Genomic DNA, 17,694 nt, shown 5'->3' with positions numbered 1-17,694 from the left:
CCTCTCCCTCCATCTTTCCTACCCACTGCCTTACTTACCTATTCTATTCATTCATTTATCATAGTCAACAAATATTTTGAGTATCTACTATGTGCCAGGCACTACTCCAGGCCCTGCAGATAAGTTCACAAACAAACCATATAGAGCTCTTGCTCCAAAGAGTTTACATTCTGCATCTTGCTAGAAAAAAAATTAATTGAATGCTTTTTTTCTGCCCTCCCTCCCTTTCTTGCATCCATGAGTAAGTGAAGAGATCTATTCCCAGATGCGGAGCTATCTCTGAAACATATTCTTGAACGTGTTGACAAAATGAAGCTTTAATGTTCTGAGAAATTTGTGAATGCACCCCTTAAAAAGGACACTTAACGGTGGTCCCTTGTACATAGAGGAAGTAATTGGTAAATATTGAGTAGAGAGGTGGATGGATAGATTGCTGGGCAAGAGTATGACAAATTTGTCATCCCTTCAAAAGAAATTCTTGTGTGAGACATCTGGGTGGCTCAGTCTATTGGATGTTTGACTCTTGATTTCCGCTCAGGTCATGATCTCAGGGTCATAGGATAGGCCCTGCATAGAGCTTTGCACTCAGCGGGGAGTCTGCTTGAGGATTCTGTCTCCCTCTCCCCCTCCCCGCCATGCTTACCCCCCTTTCTCTCAAGTAAATAAATCTTTAAAGAAAGAAATAGGGAGGGAGAGAGGAAGGAAGAAGGAACAAGTGAAAGAAAAAAAGAAAGAAAAGAAAAAAGAAGAAAAGAAAGAAATTCTTGTGCCTTTTCAATCCAAGCTCATAGGGGCTTTTCCAAAGGGGAAAAAAAAATGATTGCTGAGGTCACTGCTTGTAAGAATGAAAACTATCTAAGAATACCTGGATATACAAGACAATGTTCTGACTTCTCTGCAGATATAAGAAAATTATTTTCTCCCCAGAGCCAAGAATATGTAATAATTTGGGACCGGCTGGCAGACCTTGTGTAACTCATGTAACCGCTCAGCTCCTCCACTTTCTTTGTCTGTCAAAGGGGAATATAATAATTCACATGCTTAAATGATATGATGGAGATCAAATGAGAAAACATAAGTGAAAATACCTAGCATCTGGCACAAAGTGTTGGTCCTCATTACAGCTTTAGTTTCCTTTTCTTCTCCCGTACATGACTTGGTGATTTGAGTTATATGCATGCTGAATTGTATTGGATACTGGGTTTGCTAGACTTGCACAAGCTTTAACAAGCCTTGACTTTCCAGTGGAAGGATAGGAATTAAGTATCCTATTATCTTATGTTTTAAAAGTTGATACATCCATTGGTCCAGTTAGCTTTTGGAGATAACGGAAATGAGGAGAATCCTTTGATATGATCAGTTTGCTCTCTACATTCATATGGGGTCTGTCTCCTTCTCTGGGTTTGCTTTTCCCTCCAAGAAAAGGCAGAGCAATGTTAACAATGGCAAACTTGGGTACCCCACTCCCCTTTTGGAAAGTAACCTAGAAATCAACATTGTGAACTGCCACTATTGCAGGAGACTACTGCAGTAGGGGAAACTGCTGAGTCTTTTTTTTTTTTTTTTAAGTTGCTCTTTTGGATACCTTCTTAAGACGAGATATTCACAAATGTTGAAAAGAATTGTAGATACGATGATCTGTAAGGGTGGAATTTAAAGAAGACTCCTGTATTCCCATATGTACCCATACCTGGACAAAGAGCTAATTTCTGAAATGTATTTCGTCACATTTTCTTATTTTGTCCCTAATAATATGTTATACACAAAGAAAAATAAAAAGGAGAGATGCTACTACTGCTGCTAGGGGGTTTTGTTTGGTTGGTTTTTGTCATTTGCCTAAAAACTTGCTAGTTGAATTTAATTTGTGCCATAAAGAAAGCATTAGGGATTTTTTTCTGAAAATCTGGTTGAATTGTTCTGATCAGATTTATTATGTTCCCCCTCTTCCTAGCCTACAGGAAGGAAAAGTGTAGTTGGAGCGGAAAAGGCTAGGGAAGCTGCAGCTGTAACTCACCGAACAATGCTCATTTCTAGACGGACGTGATCATTTGTAGCTGAAGGGAGTGATCAAGTGATAGAGGTTACCTAATCTGGCTCAGCCTGCTTCACTGTCTTCATGTCAGTGCCTCTTAAGTATACAGACATGTTCTTGGAAGACACCTGATTTCATGCAAATTCATTCAGAATGTCCTGTCTGCCCCTTTGCCTATCCAGTATGAAAAAAGACATTGTATATACAGAAGCTGCATGTTTATATCACTTCCTCCGACTCATTCCTTTTGCATGTTCTGTCTTTGTGTATATTGGTGTCTTTCAACATCTGTTTGCCTTTCTGTAGAAATCTCTGTCTCTTATGGGTGTGTGCAAGTCACTTTGAGTGTGTGTCTTCCTGTGTGAGTCCTGGTCTGTCTCTTTGTGTCTGTATCTTGCTTCTAGATAGATCCCTCTCTTTCTTTCTCTGTGCCTCCCTGAGTATCCATGTGTGAGGAAGTCTTTGTGTGTCTGAAAACACTGTAGAGCCTCCTTAAGCCTTGACCATTTTGCTCGAGTATGCGTGTACCTGTACAAAGTGGAAATGTATGTGGTATATGTAAGCTTTTAGACTGTAAACATTTGACCCCCACCTTTTTGAGTCTTCATCCTTTATGTTAAACATTGGGGTGAAGAATAGGAAGGGAGGGGATGTGCAGAGGTTGTAGGAAAAAAGAAATCTGTGTGTGCAAGTGCCGATCCCGTTGACCCTTTTGAAAATTGAAATAATGATAATGCGCGTCTCCTGACTGCATCAAAGTATCAGCACATCAAAAGCCAGGAGGCATGAAATGCAAATGATAAAGTGAAAGCAGATGGATTGTGCATGATCGCCTGATGCCCAATGAATTTTAAAAGGTGCCGGTTTGCAGGGTGGAGAGGAGGGGGTTGGGGGTGGGGGTACTGAAATAAACACGTTATCCCTGCAATTTTTTTTTTGTTCTTGACGCTCACTCCTGACAATATTTTTTCACACTTGAGTGAACATCCACTCCATCTCTCTCTCCCTTTCTCCCTCTCTCTTTCTCTTTCCTCTCCAACTCTCCCCCCACCCCCCCCCCCCCACCTCTTACACGTCTCAGGTCATGTCGCTGCAGCTCCGGTGGAAATAATAAGATATAAACCACGAGGTTGTTATTTGCATAGAAATAGCATGGAGCCCCAGGCAGCAAGGGAGAAGGACACAGGGATCATTTGTCTAAAATTTTAATGAAAACTTTTGCTGAGGCAGAGATTTTTTTGAAACTTTCTTTCTCCCTGCTTTTCTCCTCCCCTCCCTTCTCCCTCCCCCCAAACCCCATCACTGATTTGACTTAACATGGTTCAATTTGAGGAGAAAGGGTTGACACACCACATATCACACTCCTGTAATACAGCAACATGTAAATTGTTTGTTCCTTTAATAGATATGAAGCTGGAGAGACACACATTCCCAACTTAATACATTGCATGTATGCGTCAGGCTTGTATGGCCCTACTCTGTCTCAGTGCACATGTGATGTTGCCTGTCATTAGCTGACCTGTTTTTAATTAGTTTAGACCTTCCTACCTTTTGCTTCTGAACATTCTTTACTTTTTAAAGGATTTCTTTTTGTAGCCAACAGTAGTAGCCTGCAAATAAAATATAAATATTCTGGTGGTTTCCTGTTTTTTACTTTCAGTGGTTCTGTACTTTTACCATTTTATTCATGGACACCGTCCTTTGCTTACTGTGTCTTTTGTTCCAAAATCAGAAAGTGCTTCCTACATTTGTATTTTTATCCCTTTGCCCTTGTTATCTCAGTATTTGTATAATTTCTTTTCTTGTCTATCTTGCTCTCTGTTGCCTGTAGTTATTTGTAAAACATTCAGAATATTACCAGGTTGAGGAGAAATACAGTATCTGGTTTTCCTAAATGCTGCAGAAGCAGGTTTGCCATTTGAGCTAAAGGCAGTGGGATGGTGATTAGAAGCAATCTGGAGGACTTTATTTGAAACTTAAAATCAAGGACATCAGTGTAGCTCCTTGCTACCCTCTGGGGTGAGCTAGTGGCATCAGGGCTAGTTTACAGATGGGAAGATTAAAGCTAAGGTAAAGTGACTTGGTTCCATTGACAGATTAAATCAGCGTGAGAATGTGAATTTCCATGTCCCCAAGTTTCTTTCAAGATGGTCTTAGTGTCCATAAGGCCCGAGAAGAGAAGTGGTCATTTTCCTTTTTGTGCAAATGTCACCTATGATGACATAAATAAGAGAAGCTTCCAAGGGTCTGCTATTTCATGTCATCCAAGGTAGAAGAACATAGGTTCTTAGCTCTACAAACCATAGGCTCCTGATGGCAGATGGCTCAGAATACCTCACTGAGTAGAGTAGTAAGGCAGACTTGATGGATGTGACAAACTACCCTGCCTGATGGGTGTCATGCTAGCCTGGCAAAGACAACAACCTGTGTGCTTGGGGAACTGGTAAAATGGGCCCTTTTAGGGGGCTGGGACAGTTTGTACAGATCTCAACTAAGGGTGCCACTGAATATGTCCAGGAATTTTCAGATTTACTTTCACTACACCACCATTCCTCTGTTTCTACATAGTATCCTTCACATGATGTACGGTGGTGGGTAGGCTCAAAGGACCTAAGGGAACACTGATGTAAACTAGAGCTGCTAGTTCTCAGTCTATACCCTAGACCTGGTGATATGTGACACTTTAAAGCTTCTGCTTTGGGATGCCTGGGTGGTTCAGCAGTTGAGAGTGCCTGCCTTTGGCCCAGGGTGTGATTCTGGAGTCCCAGGATCGAGTCCCACATCTGACTCCCTGAGTGGAGTCTGCTTCTTTCTCTGCCCATGTTTCTGCCTCTCTCTCTCTGTGTGTGTGTTAAATAAATAAATAAATAAATAAATAAATAAATAAATAAATAAATAAATAAATAAATAAATAAAAATAAAAAAATAAATATTTTTAAAAAGAAAAAAAATAAAGCTTCTGCTTTAAGGCAAAAAAAAAATCCCATAATCTCATTTCCTTTACAATTCCTTCCCTGAATCTCCGTTTCCAAACATCTTTTTCTGAATCTGTACAATATGAAATGTGAAGTTGTTGCTCACTTTGTTATATACAGTATCAGAGTTCCTCCCACTAGCTTATAGGACCAGGGACCTCTACTATTCATTCTCTATATTCACCCATGACTCTGTGACACAACGTGAGAGTCATGGAGGCTCAAGAAAGGAAGGAGAGAGGGGTGCCTGGCTGGCTCAGTCAGTAGAGCATTTGACTGTTGGTCTTGGGGTCATGAGTTCAAGCCCAACATTGGGTGGAGAGATTACATAAAACAATGATAAATGAAATTTTTTTTATAAAAGGGAGGGATTATTTAGTTCTCACTGTGAGTCAGCATTGTAACTTTCACAAAACTTAAAGAGCTGGAATGGTGAAAAGCATAGATGCTAGAGCCGAACTACCTGGGTTTAATTCCTGGCTCTACCATCTACTAGTTGTGTGATCTTGGGCAATTTTCTTAACTTTTCTGGGTCACAGCTGTATTAACTGTTAAATGAGGATAATAATAGTACCTATTTCCTAGGTCTTGTTAGGATTAAATGAGTTAATATAGGTAAATCACTGACATTGTTGTAGTGTTCCCCAAGATGAACATAGGGTCCTGTTCTCATTGCAACTCATAATCCAGGCCCTGGAAGGGAAATACACATACAACATTCTCTATATTTTCTGATCCTTCGAAGGCAAAAATTCCTTTAAGAAAATGTTAGATGTCAGTCCTTGCCACGGCAGTACATTCATGTATTGACTTTCCCAATAGATGTTATCTAAAAACAATCACTGCACTTTGGAAAGCCATTAACGTCAGAGGCGCCATGTTCAGTCCTGATAGGGTAGTATACGTGTCAGTCATCTGTCTACAGGAGTCCCCAAGGACTTGTTGATACAATAGCCCATAATCACTCTAAGGATCAGACCAGCAATTTGCATTTTTAAAAGTCCCTAACTACCTATTTTCACAATAGACAGTCCCTGTACTCCGAAGCTCCAGATGGGATCACTCTCCTTTTAAAGAGGGCATTTGAGCTTCCTTTCTGAGTAAGCCTCACTTTAGCATTATGAATGAGTTTTCTCAGAAAGGATTGCAATGGGCACATCTCCTTGGTTTTTGAACCCTATTACCCCATACCTCTACAGCACACACACACAAAATGTGGGCAAACCTGACCCCGTTTTGTGGTGGTTTTGAATTTTGTTTAATGTTTCTTAGGTTTGGTAGAAAACTGTACCAGGTATGTTTGACTCCCAATTACTGAGTCATTGTGATCTGCCCTCAGCCTGATCCCCAGCTCTCTGGTTTGGAGATCTTGCAGGGTCGAATTTCCCTTCAGAGCTCCATGAGAGACATTGCCTTTGACTGTGAGAGCCCTGTTGTGGGTATGGTGGCTGGGAGACCAGTGACTTGGGAGAACTTCAAATAAGTATCAATACTGAACTTCTAGATGAAATGAAAACTTTGAGGCCCTGCCTGGGGCATTATATATAGACTCCGGAATTAACCATGTTCAACAGCCTCTTAAAATTTATTCAAACTTCTTGAAGTTACAAAACCTTGAGATTTAAAAAACAAAAACTTTTGATTATTCCCCTCCCTGCCATTTACTAGATAAGTAACTTTGGGCCTTCATCTATTTGGGCCTCAGTTTCCTCTTTATGAAATACATTTCCCACCTTAAGGTGAAGACCAGAAGATCTTCTGGTCTTAAATTTTCTTTAATTTCTAGTACTCTGTTATGCTGTAGAGATGTATATTAATTTGTAGCTAGGGAACCATGTTAGGCTGGAGCAGGGAGAGGATAGATTGGCAACAAGGGTGGGTAGGATCCAAAGTAGTTGCTACATATTAGGGTGTTATCTACTAGAGAAATTACATATTAGTGATATGTAAAATTATTACACAGCAAGATTAGGAGTGGGAGTTGTAAAGCATAATTATTGAAAAATTTGTTCATCACATTTCTTATCCATATTACAGAAAAGTAAATGCCATGTGGTAGTGGCAGTGGTAATGGTGTTACTATTGATGACAGCAAGCGGCCATAGAATTATAATTATTGGGAGCAGAAGATCTCAAAAGTCCAACCACCCAACTATTGTTTGAATTTGCTCTATAACACTACTGCCAAATATTTATTCAATTATGCTTGAAAAATCCAACTAACGGGGAACTCAGTACTTTATGAGCCGATCCCTTTCATTTACATGAAGTTTTTTCTTACATTTAGCTACAGTCTGTTCCTTTGCACAGACAGACCAATTCCTCTTTTAAAGTGTTCATAATTAACAAAGCAACTCCCAGTGTTATGGTGTAACCTATGTGGAATTGAATGGAACCAAAGTCTTTCCCATGTACTTTGCTTTCAGAGTCTGGCCTTGTCTTAAGAACAAAAGTAGTAAAGATGAAAATGCTATCCAACGATAGGAAGGAAACTGGATTCCTAAATGCCATCCTTGCCAGCCGAAACTATGAAAAGTAGAAATTACAAGAGAAATAGCTAAAACTTAACACCACTTGGAAGTATTCTGTAGAAGGTTGGGGGGTCTGCTGCATAGTATCATGCAAGGCTTTAACGGCCTGATTATCTCCTGCTTCCCCCACCCCAACCTTGTTGACCCTATACACGGTTGGAGAATGTTTCCTTGGGTGCTGTGTATTTAGATACCAGTTAAAACTCATTGCCAAAGTTAGGTAGTACTTACTTCAGGAATCAGTAAAGGTGATATAGACTGAGGTACTCTAAAACTCGTAAGGGCACACAACTAATCTAAAGTGCTAGAATTTATTTCCCTCTCATCTCAGTGAGCAGTCTCTGGCTCACTTGGAATATGTGTACCTTTGTCCTCTCTGTCCTATTTCCGGAATGTCCATTTCAGCCTCTAGGATTGTGCTGCTTCCTGAGCACTGGAGTGAAGAAATGCCTCTGTCTCACATGGCATGCAGGGTCTCTGTACTTTTGCCTGTAACAAAATATTGTCCCTGGTCTCAAACTAAGTGCCCTCTTAGGGCTCTGAGCATGATCCCTTAGGCAGAACAGTTCAGCTTCTTCATTTTCCAGTCACATGTTACACCTTCTTATGCTGGATTTTCTTCATCCACCTATCCATCCTTCCTTCCTTCCTTCCTTCCTTCCTTCCTTCCTTCCTTCCTTCCTTCCTCTATCTCTCTAAATGTTCATAGCTCTGTCTTTGCAAATTAGTGTTCACTGGAAGCTTTGCTATTCCACTTACCCTTCTCCCCTTAACCTTTCTTCTCCCCAGCCCCAGCCTGAAACCCAAGTAAATTAGCTTCTCACCCCTGCCCCCCAGTTTAAAAAAAAAAAAAAGCCATACTCTTCCAACAGTGTCGGTTCTTGGATTTGCAGTCAGCAGCCATCTCCAATAACCATCAGGCTGTCAGCTTTGCAGCTCCCTACTACCTCCCACCTCCCCCATCACTCACCAGAGGAAAAAGAGAGCCAGAGCAAGAGCTTGAAATATATCATGCAATAGTGTATCATGAATTTGTTGTGAATCACAGCGGTGAAGCAGGTTTATTTATTTCTGAGACCTTAAATCAATACAAAGTAGGTCTCTTAGTTCTGAAGCTGGGATGGAGTGTGAAAAAATGAGCCCATTGTACTCTTAAAACTTTGGGGAAAGGAGATGACAGCTATATAATTCCATTTACCAGGCACTAGGGGCTTTAATGTGAAGGTGACAGGGAGCTCTTTGTGCATTTAGAGCACCATATCTTCTAAATAAAAGATCTGTAGACTTGATAGTGGAGCATAGCTCCAAGTTTAATAATCTCCAAGCATTAGACCGAGCCAATATGTTCCCAAGTCAGAGAGTTCCCCCCCAAACACTCATAAATTAAAAGTGCAAGAACTGCACACGTTGGTAGATTAGGAATGCAAGGACTCCAGTCTTTCCTAGCAGAAAGACAGACCTGGGCTCTGGCTGTGCACAGACTGCTCGGTGAATATGATAAAGACGCAGGAAACGAGGCTATTTAGAAACTGGCTCCTTGGCTGTTCATCATTCTAGGGGATGTCCCCTATGCTGGATCTAAATCTAGCTATGTCCCCTCTTAGAGTGGCCATCTTCACACATCTAATCAGCTAATATACACAGTCAGGAGTGTTGAATTATGAAAGGAGAAGCTTTAAGAGCTGTTTAGATTGAACTACAGATTACCATGCCCGAGCTTCAAGTTTTTCTGGCTGATTCTGGTTCTTAATTTTAATAATGTGTCAGTGTCTGGAAGTGAAGTCTTTCAAAATAACGTGCACATAAGAGAAATTGAGACATCAGTGTAATTAAGGAAAAGAACCCACCCAAATTTCACTAACAGCATAAGATGCAAATATGAGAAGTGAAGACTATTGGAACATATAATCAAGTTTTGAGTATCTTCATTTTCTATCTGACCCATTGATAAAATATGCCTTTTCTCAACAGATAAAGCAGGTTTATGCAGCTCAGTAGAGCAACCCTAATATAATATGACTTTATATTAGATAGAGTTACTAGCTTAATTCAGGCTCAGGTAAAGAATTTTGAAAGAAAAACCCAGTGTCTGCACTGGGGAAAACTAAAAAGGATGGGAAAATTGAATCACTCATTTTGTTTGAGAAAGCTGCTACACATTATAACACTAATATGGAAGATTTATTTTGCTTATAGTATTTCAGCTTGCTAAAAATATAAATCAAAGCTGAGTTTTTACAGAGCACTAAGAATTATGGCAGTTCACATGCATTTGTTGCATGCCAGTTATGTGTAAAGTTCCATTCTTATGCTGTGGGTATACAAGGCTGATTTCTGCTTTCATGGAGCTCCAAATTTAGACTTGAAAGACAGTAACAGTCTTGTCATGTGTTCTAAAGATAAAAATAAACTCGCTGCCCACCAGATGTAAATAAGAAAACACAACCAAGGGGATCCCTGGGGGGCTCAGCAGTTTAGCTCCTGCCTTTAGCCCAGGGCGCGATCCTGGAGTCTCGGGATCCAGTCCCACGTCGGGCTCCCAGCATGGAGCCTGCTTCTCCCTCCTCCTGTGTCTCTGCCTCTCTCTCTCTCTCTCTCTCTCTCTCTCTCTCTCTCTCTCTCTCTCTCATGAATAAATCAATCTTTAAAAAAAAAGAAAGAAAGAAAACACAACCAAAAAGGCTGCCGAGATGAACAGTTGGTGCTACTCCACAAGAAGCCAGGCCCCCAGCAAGCACTGAACTCTTTGCCTAACCACTGGTGGGCTGAGGCAGTCACACAACCCTCTGCCTTTCCACCAACCTCATGCCTCAGATCCTCATCAGAAAACCACCAAAAAATTTTCCATCTTTTGAAAACATCTGAAGAATTCTCACAACTCAATTATAGGAAAACAACACAGTCATTTAAAAAATGGGTTTAGGGATCCCTGGGTGGCGCAGCGGTTTGGCGCCTGCCTTTGGCCCAGGGCGCGATCCTGGAGACCCGGGATCGAATCCCATGTCAGGCTCCCTGTGCATGGAGCCTGCTTCTCCCTCTGCCTGTGTCTCTGCCTCTCTCTCTCTCTGTATGACTATCGTAAAAATAAAAAAAAAAAAATTAAAAAAAAATGGGTTTAATTTGGGGAACCTGGGTGGCTCAGGCAGTCAAGCATCCTATTCTTGATTTGGACTCAGGTCATGATCTCAGGGTCCTGGGTTGAGCCCCAATTGGGCTCCACGTTCAGTGGGGAGTCTGCTTGAGAATCTCTCTCTCCCTCTGCCCCTCCCTCCACTACAGTCACTCTTTCTCTCTTTCAAATAAATCTTTTTTAAAAATTAAAAAATGGGTTTAATTTTCTTAAGAAATTTGAATAGACATTTCAGCAGAAAAGATATGAGGATGATAATCAAGCACATGAAAGGGTGCTTAATGCAAATTTAAAACCACAATTAGGCACCACTAAAATAAAAATTTAATAAGGAAAATTTTTATCTGACAATACTAAGTATTGGTGAGAATGCAGAACAACTGGAACTCTTGTATATACTGGTGGGAATGTGAAATGGTACAGCCATTTTGAAAAAGTTTACTCCAGCCATAAACAAGAATGAGATCTTGCCATTTGCTACAATGTGGATGGACCTAGAAGGTATAATGCTAAGTGAATAAGCCAGTCAGAGAAAGAAAAATAATCACATGATTTCACTCATGTAGAATTTTTAAAAAAGCAAATGAGCAAAGGAAAAACAAAAACCAGACTCTTAATACCGAGAAGAAAATAGTGGTTTGCCAGAGGAAGATAGAGGGGGGTGTTGGGTGAAATTAAGTGAAAAAGATTTAAAAGTACACTTATCTAGATGAGCACTAAGTTATATATAAAATTGCTGAGCCCCTATATTGTATATTTGAAGCTAGTATAACATTGTATGTTAATTGTACTTCAATTTAAAAAAAAAAACCTTTTTAAAAAAAATAAAATTAAACATTTACCATACAACCTAGTAATCCTATTCCTGGGAGAAATGAAATATACATCCACACAAAAACATGTCCACAAATGTCTGTATCAGTTTTATTCATAATTTCCCCAAACTGGAAACTACCCAATTACCCAAAAGTCTACCAAGAAGCAAACAGAAGAACAAATTGTGATACTTCCATAAAATGGAATACTACACTGCAGTGAAAAGGAATATATGACACCTACATTGGCATAAATGAATCTCAGATGCACTAACAAAGAAACGACTCCCAAGCACTATGTAGTATATGACTCCATTTATACAATGTCCTAAGAAAGGCAAAATTGTTGAGGCAGAACACAGGGGAGAAGGGAATTGATTACAAAGGAAATGTGGGATGTTATTTTTTTAATTCAGGTGTAGTTGGCATACAATATTATGGTGGCTTCAGGTATACAACGTAAGTACTTCAACAGTTGGGTACATTATGAAGTGATCATCACCATACAACTAGCTACCATCAGTATAAAGTTGTTAGGGTATTGTTAACTATATTCCCTCTATTGTACCTTCCGTTCCCATGACTTATTTTGTAACTAGAAATTTGTACCTTTTAATCTCCTTCCCCTATTTTGTCCAACCCCTCCCCACACACACTCCCTCTGGCAGCCATCATTCTGTTTTCTGAGTCTGTTTTGTTTGTTCATTTGTTTTTTTAGATTCTACATATAAATAAAACCATACAGTATTTGTCTTTCTCTGATTTATTTTAGTTAGCATACCGTCTAGGTCTTTCCATCCTGTCCTTGTCATCACAAATGGCAAGATTTTTTTTATGGCTAAAGAATATTCCATTATATGCATACACACAAACACACCCCTCACACATCTTCATTATCCATCTTTTTTTTTTAAGATTTTTTAATTGATTTATCAGAGAGTGAGCATGAGCGGCAAAGAGGGACAAAGGGAGAGGGAGAAGCAGGCTCCCTACTGAGCGGGGAGCCCAATGCAGGGCTCTATCCCAGGACCCCCGGATCATGACCTCAGCTGAAGGCAGATGCTTAACTGACTGAGCCACCAGGTGCCCCTATCTATTCATCTATTGGTAGAAACGTAGGTTGCTTCCATTCTGTGGCTATTGTAAATAATGCTGCAATGAACATAAAAGTGCATGTATCTTTTTGAATTAGTATTTTCATTTTGTTTGTTAAATACCCAGAAATGGAATTGCTGGGTCATATGTTAATTCTATTTTTAATTTTTTGAGGAACTTCCATACTGTTTTCCACAGTGGCTGCTCCCATTTTGCATTCCCATTATCAGTGCATGAAGGTTCCCTTTTCTCCTCATCCTTGTCCAACACTTGTTATTTCTTGGTGTGTTTTTTCGTTGTTTTTTTTTTTTTATGCTAACCATTCTGACAGATGTGAGGTTATATCTTATTGTGGATTTAGTTTACATTTCCCTGATGATTAGTGATGCTAAGAATGTTAAGAATCTTTTCATTTGCCTCTTGGCCATCTGTATGTCATCTTTGGAGAACTGTCTATTCAGGTCCTGTGTCTTTTTTTTAATTTGGTTCATTTTCTTTGATACTGAGTTGTGTGCATTCTTTATATATTTTGGATATTAACCCCTTATTGGATATATCATTTGCAAATGTCTCCCATTCGTTGGGTTGCCTTTTCACGTTGATGGTTTGCTTCACTTTGCAAAACCTTTTTAGTTTGATGAAGTCCAGTTGGTTTATTTTTGCTTTTATTGCCCTTGCCTGAGAAGACCAACTCAAAAAAATATTGTTAAGACTGATGTCAAAAAACTTACTGCCCGTATTTTCTTCTAGGGGTTCTATGCTTTCTAGTCTTACATTTAAGTCTATAAGCCACTTTGAGTATACTTTTGTATGTGGTGTAAGAAAATAGTCTAGCTTTATTTTTTTGCATGTAGTTTTCCATTTTTTCCAAAACTATTTTTTATTTTTTTTTTAATTAATTTTATTGGTGTTCAATTTACCAACATACAGAATAACACCCAGTGCTCATCCCGTCAAGTGTACCCCTCAGTGCCCGTCACCCATTCACCCCCACCCCCCGCCCTCCTCCCCCTCCACTACCCCTAGTTCATTTCCCAGAGTTAGAAGTCTTTATGTTCTGTCTCCCTTTCTGATATTTCTCACACATTTCTTCTCCCTTCCCTTATATTCCCTTTCACTATTATTCATATTCCCAAATGAATGAGAACATACACTGTTTGTCCTTCTCTGGTTACTATGGCCAAGTTCAAAAAGGGTGTTGCCTGAGTTCTCCTCTGGGATTTTGATGGGATCTTGTCTCACATTTAGATCTTTCATCTATTTTGAGTTTCTCTTTGTGTATGGTGCAAGAGAGTGGTCCAGTTTCATTCTTCTGCATGGGGATGTCCAATTTTCCCAGCACCATTTATTGAAGAGACTGTCTTTCTTCCAGTGGATCGTCTTTCCTCCTTTATCGTATATTAGTTGACCATAAAGTTCAGGGTCCACTTCTGGGTTCTCTGTTCTGTTCCATTGATCTATATGTCTGTTTTTGCGCCAGTACCACACTGTCTTGATGAACACAGCTTTGTAGTACAACCTGAAATCTGGCATTGTGATGCCCCCAGATATGGTTTTCTTTTTTAAAATTCCCCTGGCTGTTCGGGGTCTTTTCTGATTCCACACAAATCTTAAAATAATTTGTTCTAAGTCTCTGAAGAAAGTCCATGGTATTTTGATAGGGATTGCATTATACGTGTAAATTGCCCTGGGTAACATTGACATTTTCACAATATTAATTCTGCCAATCCATGAGCATGGAATATTTTTCCATCTCTTTGTGTCTTTCTCAATTTCTTTCAGAAGTGTTCTATAGTTTTTAGGGTATATTTTGAGACCCATTTGAATGGCAAATGGTTCTCCAACCTTTTATTTTCAGGTTGTAGGTGTCCTTCTGTCTAAAATGAGTCTCTTGTAGACAGCAAATAGATGGGTCCTGCTTTTTTATCCAGTCTGAAACCCTGCGCCTTTTGATGGGGTCATTAAGCCCATTCACGTTCAGAGTTACTATTGACAGATATGAGTTTAGTGTCATCATGATATCTATTTAGTCCTTGTTTTTGTGGATTGTTCCACTGAACTTCTTCTTAAAGGGGAGTTTTAAGAGTCCCCCTTAAAATTTCTTGCAGAGCTGGTTTGGAGGTCACATATTCTTTCAGTTCCTGCCTGTCTTGGAAGCTCTTTATCTCTCCTTCCATTTTGAATGAGAGCCTTGCTGGATAAAGTATTCTTGGTTGCATGTTCTTCTCATTTAGGACCCTGAATATATCCTGCCAGCCCTTTCTGGCCTGCCACGTCTCTGTGGAGAGGTCTGCTGTTACCCTAATATTCCTCCCCATGAAAGTCAGGGACTTCTTGTCTCTTGCTGCTTTAAGGATCTTCTCTTTATCTTTGGAATTTGCAAGCTTCACTATTAGATGTCGAGGTGTTGAACGGTTTTTATTGATTTTAGGGGGGGATCTCTCTATTTCCTGGATCTGAATGCCTGTTTCCCTTCCCAGATTGGGAAAGTTTTCAGCTAGGATTTGTTCAAATACATATTCTGGCCCTCTGTCCCTTTCGGCACCCTCGGGAACCCCAATTAAGCGTAGGTTTTTCTTCCTTAGGTTGTCATTAATTTCCCTTAATCTGTCTTCATGGTCCCTTAATTGACTGTCTCTTTTTTCCTCAGTTTCCCTCTTTGCCATTAACTTGTCTTCTATGTCACTCACTCGTTCTTCCACCTCGTTAACCCTCGTCGTTAGGACTTCTAGTTTGGATTGCATCTCATTCAATTGATTTTTAATTTCTGCCTGATTGGATCTAAATTCTGCAGTCATGAAGTCTCGTGAGGCCTTAATGCTTTTTTCTAGAGCCACCAGTAGCTGTATAATGGTGCTTCTGAATTGGCTTTCTGACATTGAAGTGTAATCCAGATTTTGTAACTCTGTGGGAAAGAGGGCTGTTTCTGATTCTTTCTTTTGAGGTGAGGTTTTCCTTCTAGTCATTTTGCTCAGTGCAGAGTGGCCAAAAACAAGTTGTATTGGAACACGGGGGAGTATCACTGGTCCGTCCAGCTGGTCTTCTGGGGGAGGGGCCTGCTGTGCTGATTCTCAGGTGTTAGCACTTGGGGGAGCTGCTCTGCCCCTGCCTGCTGCAGGGCTCAGCGGGGGTTGTTTACCCCGTGGGGCCCCAGGAGGAACAGCCGCAGTGGCTATGGCAGCTCTGGGGCCCTGGATTCAGCCCCCGCAGTAACTATGGGGCTCTCCGTCCGCAGGGCCTGGAGGCTCCGGGGCGGGGCCACTGATCTGCTCAGCTCGAGGCAGGAGCGTCCTCGCTGTCTCGGGCCCTCCCGGCCTCTGCCTGTCCCAGGGGAGGCCGGATCCTGGGCTGTGTCCCGGCGCCCTGTGCTCCGGGGCCTGTGCTGTTGGATTCGCGCTCCCGCCCCGCAGCCCCCTCCGCGGAGCCGCCGCCCGAGCCCCTCCGAGCTGCTCCGGCCCCGCCGTGCGCGCTGCAGCCCTTAGGGAGCTCGGCGCACTCTCCCGGGGCGCAGGTGTCTGTTAGTGTCCCCGGGAGCCCGAGGCCATCCCCGCCCTCCTGGGTCCTGCTCCAACTCCCTGGGAGCCCCTTTCCACCCGGGAAGGTTGGTGCAGCTCCTGCTCCTCCGGGACGGGGCTCTCCTGTCCTGGGGACACTCGCCCCGGCCTCAGCCCGGCTCCTCGCGGGGCCCCTCCCCCTCGGAGGCCTTTTGTTCCTTTATTTCTTTTTCCCCGTCTTCCTACCTTGATAGAAGCGCGAACTCTTCTCACTGTAGCATTCCAGCTGGTCTCTCTTTACATCTCAGGCCGAATTCGTAAATTTTCAGGATGGTTTGAAGGTTATCTAGGTAATTTGGTGGTGACAGGTGATTTGGGGACCCTGCTCTTCCGCCATCTTGCCCCTCCCACTCCAAAACTATTTTTTAAAACTATCATTTCCTTATTGTACATTTTTGCCTCCTTTGTTGAAAATTAATTGGTCATATTAAGCATGGATTATTTCTGAATGCTGTATTTTATTCCATTGATTTATGTGTCTAATTCTGTGCCAATACCATAACCTTTTTATTACATACAGCTTTGTAATATAGTTTGAAATCAGGGAGCATAATACCTCTAGCTTTGATCTTCTTTCTCAAGATTGCTTTGACTATTTGGGTGTTTGTGGCTTCATAAAATTTTAGGATTATGTATTCTAGTTCTGTGAAAAAAATCCCATTTTGATAGAGTACTTTGATGGGTATTGCATTGACTCTAGATTTCTTTAGGTAATATGGACATTTTAACAATATTAATTCTTGCAATCCATGAGTATGGGATATCTGCCTATTTATTTGTGTATCCAGTTTCTTTTGTCAGTGTTTTACAGTTTTCAGAGTACAGGTCTTTCACCTCCTTGGTTAAATTTAATTCTAGGCATTTTATTCTTTTTGTTGTCGCAATTGTAAGTGGGAGTGTTTTCTTAATTCCTCTTTCTGCTAGTTCATTATTAGTATATAGAAATAAAACAGATTTACGTATATTAATTTTGTATCCTGGAACTTTACTGAATTCATTTATTCTAATAGGTTTTTTTTTGAAGATTTTATTTATTTATTTGAGAGAGAGAAAGCAAGAGCGCAAGAAGGAGTTGGAGGAGGGCAGACGTACAGGGAGAATCAGACTGCTCAGTGAGCAGGGAGCACAACGTGGGGCTTGATCCTGGGACTTTGGGATCACTTAACCAACTGAGTCACCCAGGGCACCTGTTCTAATAGTTTTTTGGTGGAGTCTTTGGAGTTTTCTGTATATAGTATCATGTCATCTGCAAATTATGACAGTAAGTAGGTATTTACTTCTTTCCTAGTTTGGATCCCTTTTCTTTCTTTCTTTCTTTCTTTCTTTCTTTCTTTCTTTCTTTCTTTCTTTCTTTCTTCTTTCTTTCTTTCTTTCTTTCTTTCTTTCCTTCTTTTTCTTTCTTTCTTTTTTTTGTCTGATTGCTGTGGCTAGGACTTCCAATACTATGTTGAGTAAAAGTGGTGACAGTGAGCAACTTTATTTTCTTCCTGATCTTAGAAGAAAAGCTTTCAGCTTTTCACTGTTGAGTATGATGTTAGCTGTGGTTTTGTCTATGCCTTTTA

The 17,694-nt window shown here is 40.8% G+C and overlaps 1 protein-coding gene across 7 annotated transcripts in view; it reads left to right on the top strand.

Annotated features, from left to right (window-relative positions):
* ACACA (acetyl-CoA carboxylase alpha) overlaps positions 1 to 17,694 on the top strand; it is a 289,228-nt gene that overhangs the window by 216,801 nt on the left and 54,733 nt on the right. The window lies entirely within an intron of this gene.

The sequence above is a fragment of the Nyctereutes procyonoides genome, unplaced genomic scaffold (genome assembly GCF_905146905.1).
Source record: "Nyctereutes procyonoides isolate TBG_1078 unplaced genomic scaffold, NYPRO_anot_genome, whole genome shotgun sequence".
Lineage (NCBI taxonomy): Eukaryota > Metazoa > Chordata > Mammalia > Carnivora > Canidae > Nyctereutes > Nyctereutes procyonoides.
This window is presented reverse-complemented; position numbering and strand designations above follow the sequence as displayed.